The 7012-nt window shown below is 39.5% G+C and overlaps 1 pseudogene; it reads left to right on the top strand.

Moving 5' to 3' along the window:
• Nucleotides 1–791: 791 nt before the first annotated feature.
• LOC120556733 lies at nucleotides 792–3618 on the top strand (annotated as a pseudogene).
• Nucleotides 3619–7012: the final 3394 nt, after the last annotated feature.

Genomic DNA, 7012 nt, shown 5'->3' with positions numbered 1-7012 from the left:
TAAATTAAAATGTGAGTTTTAAATGTATCAACAATGTGCAAATGTCTTTAATGAACAAAAATAAAAATGGACTTTCACATTTTATTTTATTATTATTTATCTTTATTAATGGTGCATAAATGACAGCTTTGAGTGTACAACATTATCAGTCAGTGTCTGTTAATGAAGATTTAGAGAGATGGCACAGCCAGTGTAAGACTAATTTCAAAAACTACATCACATTACAATCACCAAACTGCTGAGCCACATTCAAGGACAGGAAAGGACAAAAAGCCTCTTTCCATTGCGATGTGACACACAGCACAGTTCACTTTAGGTGACAGACTAGCGATAACTGATATTAAACCATGTCTAAGGGTGATAAGGCATGTAGCAGAAAACTTAAGGACAACTGAGTAAACATTAGTATCAAACAACTTATTATAAACGGAAAATGGTGCAACCCAGATTTTACTTTAAACCACTTTGTGGAGATATGAAGCAAAATGTAAACTTAAAAAACAATTTAAAATGCTGTTGGAGTGTCCTGCACTTTTTGGCCAACAACAATAAACTTGACAATTTCAAATTGAATCGGATAATATCATTATCAAAAGCACTTGAAGTTTATCAGTGTTTTCTGTAAATCCAATGCGGCGCTGGTCTTGACTAAACAAATTAATGAGTTTGACTTTAGAGTTTTGCTAAATAGGCAAACCACATCAAACAAATGTTACAGATAAGGCAGATATGGGTAGCAACCAAGAGTATAAAAGAGTCCTCCAGTCCTCAGGTTGTTGTACAGAAGCAACATGGGCAAACTGCTTATCTGCGTTGGTAAGCTGAGCTCCTTGCTCATAGAAACTTTTCAAACTTTGTCATTACGCATTTTAAGTTAATTTTATCTTGTGCATAATGCAAATTGATTCTCATTTACTACTGAACTTGCCTTCTCCTCACCCTCTCTAATTGTGTCTCCTATCTCTTCAGGACTGGCTCTCCTGCTGCATGTGCAGCTAGGTAATTATATCCTTTATCCATTCAGTGTTGGTGTGATGGTTGGTGTGTGGATGTTGGTAACATAATGTAAGAGCAATTGTTACATATGTTGCAGGATCATCCTACATCCTCTCCTGTTATTTCACTAACTGGGGACAGTACCGTCCTGGAGCAGGCAAATATTTCCCCACCAACATTGATCCATGTCTCTGTGACCACCTCATCTATGCCTTTGCTGGAATGGCCGGCAACATGATCAAGACCTACGAAGTGGGACGATGAGAAACTCTACGGACAGTTCCAGGCCCTGAAGAACCAGTTAGTACACACAATTGCTCATAGTGATAATAGATCATAGTGTGACTCCAGCAGTCATGAAAAAACACATTATTAGACATTAGCATGCATGCACACAGATTAAATTTGAGAGGTTAAAGTGGATGTTGTTGCTGCTTGCAGGAACAGCAACCTGAAGACACTGCTGGCCATCGGAGGATGGAACTTTGGTACTCAGAAGTAAGTCGTAATAAAATGAGGAACAATGCTCTCACCAAGAGGAACTTGTAGCACAGGTGGAACTCTGACCTTCTTCCTGCCTCTATAGGTTCACAGCTATGGTTTCCTCTCCTGCCAATCGCCAGACCTTCATCAACAGCGTGATCACGTTCCTGCGTCAGTATGAGTTTGATGGTCTGGATATCGACTGGGAGTACCCTGGCTCTCGTGGCTCCCCACCTCAGGATAAGGAGCGCTATACCGTTCTGGTCCAGGTCTGTCATATTGCTGTTTAATTTATGGCTACAGATTAATTTGTGTTGTAAGTGGAAGTATACAGGCCGCTATTATTGCAGTTATACACTGTGTATATATAAAGAATTTCACCTTTTAGGGGCTTTGGCCAAGAAGTCTGTCCAGGAGATTTCATAGAATATTAGAATATTATATTTATATAAGGGTTATATGTTGGAAATATAGCAATCAAATGCCATTAAAATTATAAGCTAAAACATTTTCTCAGTTTCTCAGTGCAATCACACTCTCTTTGCCCATCTGTAGGAGTTGATGAGCGCCTTTGAGGCCGCGGGCAAGAAGACCAACCGTCCACGTCTGATGCTGACTGCTGCTGTCTCTGCTGGAAAGGAGAACTATCGACTCTGGATACCAGATTGCCGCGATTGAGCGTAAGTACATGAGCAAACACATGCAAACATTGCTAGCCTCACATTTGTTGTATAGATGACAGCCATTACTTAACATTAATCCTCATGTCTTGTTTGCCAGTGTGCTGGACTACTTCCATGTCATGACCTACGACTTCCATGGTTCTTGGGAGCACAATGTTGAGAGAGAACAGCCCCCTGTACAAGGGCCCCGCTGATCAGGGATCCATGATCTACTTCAATGTGGTGAGTGAGGGCTCCAGCTGTAAATGTATAATAATTAAATTATGGAACAAATACTCACACTGGCCTGTACTCTCTCATGTGTAGGACTATGCTATGAACTACTGGAAGAGCAATGGTGCCCCAGCTGAGAAGCTGCTGGTTGGTTTCCCCACCTATGGTCACACCCTTCCGCTCTGGCTTCCTCTGACACTGCTGTGGGAGCTCCTGCCAGTGGACCTGGAGCTGCTGGACCTTTCACCCGTCAGTCTGGCTTCTGGGCCTACTATGAGGTTTGTGCTTCTTTTTCTGAATCTGTGTCTGGATGTATAAGACAGGACAACATACTGTATATGCATGTATTGTGTAGATCCCAACCTTAAACATCTCTCTCCCATCAGATCTGCACTTTCCTGAAGCAAGGAGCCACTCAGGCTTGGGACAGCCCACAGGATGTGCCATATGCCTACAACCAGGGAACCTGGGTTGGATATGACAATGTTAAGAGCTTCCAGGTTAAGGTATGAAGTTGTATTTCTTTATTTAAATTCCTGTTCCAGACCTTTATGTTTCAGGTTATTTAACACTCGTTACTCTGCTCTACAGATTCAGTGGTTGAAAAGCAGAGCGGTTTTGGTGGAGCCATGGTGTGGAGTTTGGATCTCGGATGACTTCAGTGGCACTTTCTTTGGCGCCCAGGGAAAATACCCCTGATCAACACCATCAAGAGCGGACTGGGAACTGGAGCTTGTACGCACAAAACACATATTCTCTTTTAATAAACATAATGAGGCTGTCTAATTTATTTTATTAATTCTTACATTTCTCTCCCCAGCCTGCACTTCCCGTGTTGACCCCCTGGCTCCGGGTGCCACCAACCCAGCCTATGCCCCAGCTATGTCGCCAGCTTTGGCAGCGCAGCGGCAGCAGCAGCGGTGGCAGCAGCACAGGATCTGGATTCTGCGCTGGCGAAAGTCTCACGGTCTCTACCCTGACCCAACCAACAAGAACCACTTCTATGAGTGCGACCAGGGAAATACCTATGGTACCAGCACCAGCGGGGCAGCTGGTGTTCGATAACAGCTGCAAGTGCTGCAACTGGGCTTAAACAATCAATGGTTGAACATCATACTGGTTGTTCTTAAGTTAGGAGCTGGTCAACTTTCATGTAACATAAGACCATCTGAGGCCCATTCAACAACAGCTCTTTAACACCTGTCACTGATCTAACCTAAATAAATATCTCATTTAAAACAGAGCTCTGATGGTTTTGTGTGTCTCATGTATGTTTTCAGTCATAAAACCTCAAACCACTGAAACAAAATGAAGTTACAGTATTCAATGCAGAATAACTTTGATCATCAAACATTAGCAACAAAATATATTTATTCATATTCACTCCTGTAGCGCACAGAGCAGTACAGTAAGAAAGTAAATGTGTGAATATAGGAGGTAAAGATAAACGTAATTGTCACTGCAGAAAAAACAGTTGAACATAAAAGCAGTAAAATTATAGTAGCAGAAAGACAAAGGCAACAACAGAGGTTATAATCGTACTCTCCTTATGACACACACACACACACACACACGCACGGCAAGGCACGACACGGGCAAGGCAAGGCAAGGCCAAGGCAACGCAAGGCAGCTTTATTTGTATAGCACATTTCAGCAACAGGGCAAATATTTTAAGAAAGTTCTGGCACATCCAGGCGATAAGGTTATGTAAATTTGTGTGTTGTCTGCATAACTATGGTAACTTATTTTGTTGTTTTCCATAATTGGAGCCAGTGGAAGCATGTAGATGTTAAACAGAAGAGGCCCCAGAATGGATCCTTGGGGAACTCCACAAGTCATATTTGTATGCTCAGATGCATAATTACCTATAGACACAAAGTAGTCCCTAGTCTTTAAGTAGTATTCAAACCAGTTTAGAACTGTGCCAGAAAGTCCTACCCAGTTTTCCAATCAGTCTATTAATATGACATGGTCAACCATGTCAAATGCAGCACTGAGATCAAGTAATACTAAGAGTGAAGTTTTGCCACTATCTGTGTTTAAGTAGATGTCATCAAAGACTTTAACAAGAGCCGTCTCAGTGCTGTGGTGTGGTCGGAAACCCGACTGGAAGCTGTTGTTTAGTGGCAAGTCAAGTCAATTCAAGTCAAGTTTATTTCATCCATAAAAATGGAAATTACAGCGCTCATACCCACCTTAATGCCCATAAAAATAGAGCATAAATACAATACAATAAATAAATACAATATACAATACAATACAATACAGAAATGCAGTACAGAAATTATAAAAGTGTACATTTAAAGTGCTTGTTGTGCTGTCTGATAGTCTGAGGTATAAAAGAGAGAGCCTAATGCTAAGTTTGTGTCACAGGAGGCCTTAGCCTACCACTACGTTCCATAACCCTGACAGTCAAATTACTATGAAGAGGGTGACCCGGGTCCCTCGTTATTTTCTGTCATTTTTTTGTCATCATATACTTGATCCACTGTATTTAACTCTCCCACCATTTTTCCAGCCCTTTTAGTCACTCTATCAATCCTGGCCTTCTCGGTTATCCCAGCATTCCCACCCCAACCCACCACACAGTAACTCCAAACACTACATATCACTGACATAAAAAAACATTCTCACCACATCCGTATTCACCTTAAAGGACTGCAACTTCCTCATACAGTATACACGTGGACTTCATTTTTTCATCAATAAGTCAACATGATCTGATCATGTTAGCCTATCATTAAAAACAATGCCTAAATACTTGTGTGTTCACTCTTTCTATTACTGAACCTTTGATTTCCACTGCCTCAGTTGTCATCTTATTTCTCCTGTAATCAATTACTAATTCTTTAGTTTTCTTAATGTTGAGTTCTAGGAAATGAGTGTTGCAATAATTAACAAAAGCTTTTAGCTCATTTTGATAGTGACTATAGTCATCATTTTCAATTAACCCAATGAGCGCTGTGTCGTCAGCAAATTTAACAAGTTGACAGCTTGCCTGCTGTGGACGGTAGTCTGCAGTAAATGGTAAAAAGAAAGGGTGATAAAACAGTTCCCTGAGGTGAACCTGTGTTTGTCATGATCTTGTCTGACTTACCTTTTGAGTTTAGCTTAACAAATTGAGACCTGTCCTCTAAGAAATTTAGAATGAAAGAGATAAATACACCTGCAATCTTCATCATCAAAAGCTTATTTACAGTGATGTGTGGTTGTATTGTATAGAAAAGGTTGAGTTGTTGAAAAAACGCTTTTTCAATGATTTTACTTAAAAATGGAAGGTTTGATATCAGCCTATAATTGCTCATTGGTGACGTGTCTAGATTGTTCTTTTTTAAGAGTGGCTTGGTGACTGCAGTTTTCAGGGACTGTGGGAAGATACCTAAAATAAGAAACATGTTTACAATGTGTAAAAGATCTGAAGCCAAACAATTTGAAAAAATTTTGAAAAGCCCGTTGGTAGAATATCAAGGCAACAGGAGGAGGTTTTCAGATGTTGTATACTATCCAAGGTCTCCAGAGGATGAATTCTAATGACTTTGGTGATCCCTTGACATTTTGGTGTTACCAGAAGATCATTTATCCAGTAAAACTATACAATAGTATCAGCCTCAGCCGTACTTTGTGTTTAGTGCTTATTAGCAAAGGTTAACACAAGAACACGCTAAACCAAGATGATGAACAAGGTAAACACATGGATTTACCAATACATGGACTTAAGTTTGTTCTAAACTTTATTTATAAAGCACTCTTTTCTGTTTTCATCTCTTAATTAAACCTTTTCAAATGTGACTGTTTATATCTAAATGACTTAGTGCTACAAATTACAAACACACTTATAATTCATCATAAATTAAAATGTGAGTTTTAAATGTATCAACAATGTGCAAATGTCTTTAATGAACAAAATAAAAGTGGACTTTCACATTTTATTTTATTATTATTTATCTTTATTAATGGTGCATAAATGACAGATTTGAGTGTACAACATTATCAGTCAGTGTCTGTTAATGAAGATTTAGAGAGATGGCACAGCCAGTGTAAGACTAATTTCAAAAACTACATCACATTACAATCACCAAACTGCTGAGCCACATTCAAGGACAGGAAAGGACAAAAAGCCTCTTTCCATTGCAATGTGACACACAGCACAGTTCACTTTAGGTGACAGACTAGCGATAACTGATATTAAACCATGTCTAAGGGTGATAAGGCATGTAGCAGAAAACTTAAGGACAACTGAGTAAACATTAGTATCAAACAACTTATTATAAACGGATAATGGTGCAACACAGATTTAGCTTTAATTAACTTGGTGGAAATACGAAGCAAAATGTAAACTTAACAAACAATTTAAAATGCTGTTGGAGTGTCCTGCACTTTTTGGCCAACAACAATAAACTTGACAATTTCAAATTGAATCGGATAATATCATTATCAAAAGGCACTTGAAGGTTATCAGGATTTTCCATAAATCCAATGCGGTACTGGTCTTGACTAAACAAATTAATGAGTTTGACTTTTGAGTTTTGCTAAATAGGCAGATCACATCAAACTAATATTACAGATAAGGCAGATATGGGTAGCAACCAAGAGTATAAAAGAGTCCTCCAGTCCTCAGGTTGTTGTACAGAAGCAAC

Source organism: Perca fluviatilis, chromosome 4 (genome assembly GCF_010015445.1).
Source record: "Perca fluviatilis chromosome 4, GENO_Pfluv_1.0, whole genome shotgun sequence".
Lineage (NCBI taxonomy): Eukaryota > Metazoa > Chordata > Actinopteri > Perciformes > Percidae > Perca > Perca fluviatilis.
The sequence above is the reverse complement of the archived record's forward strand: the minus strand, read 5'-3'. Positions and strand labels throughout refer to the sequence as shown.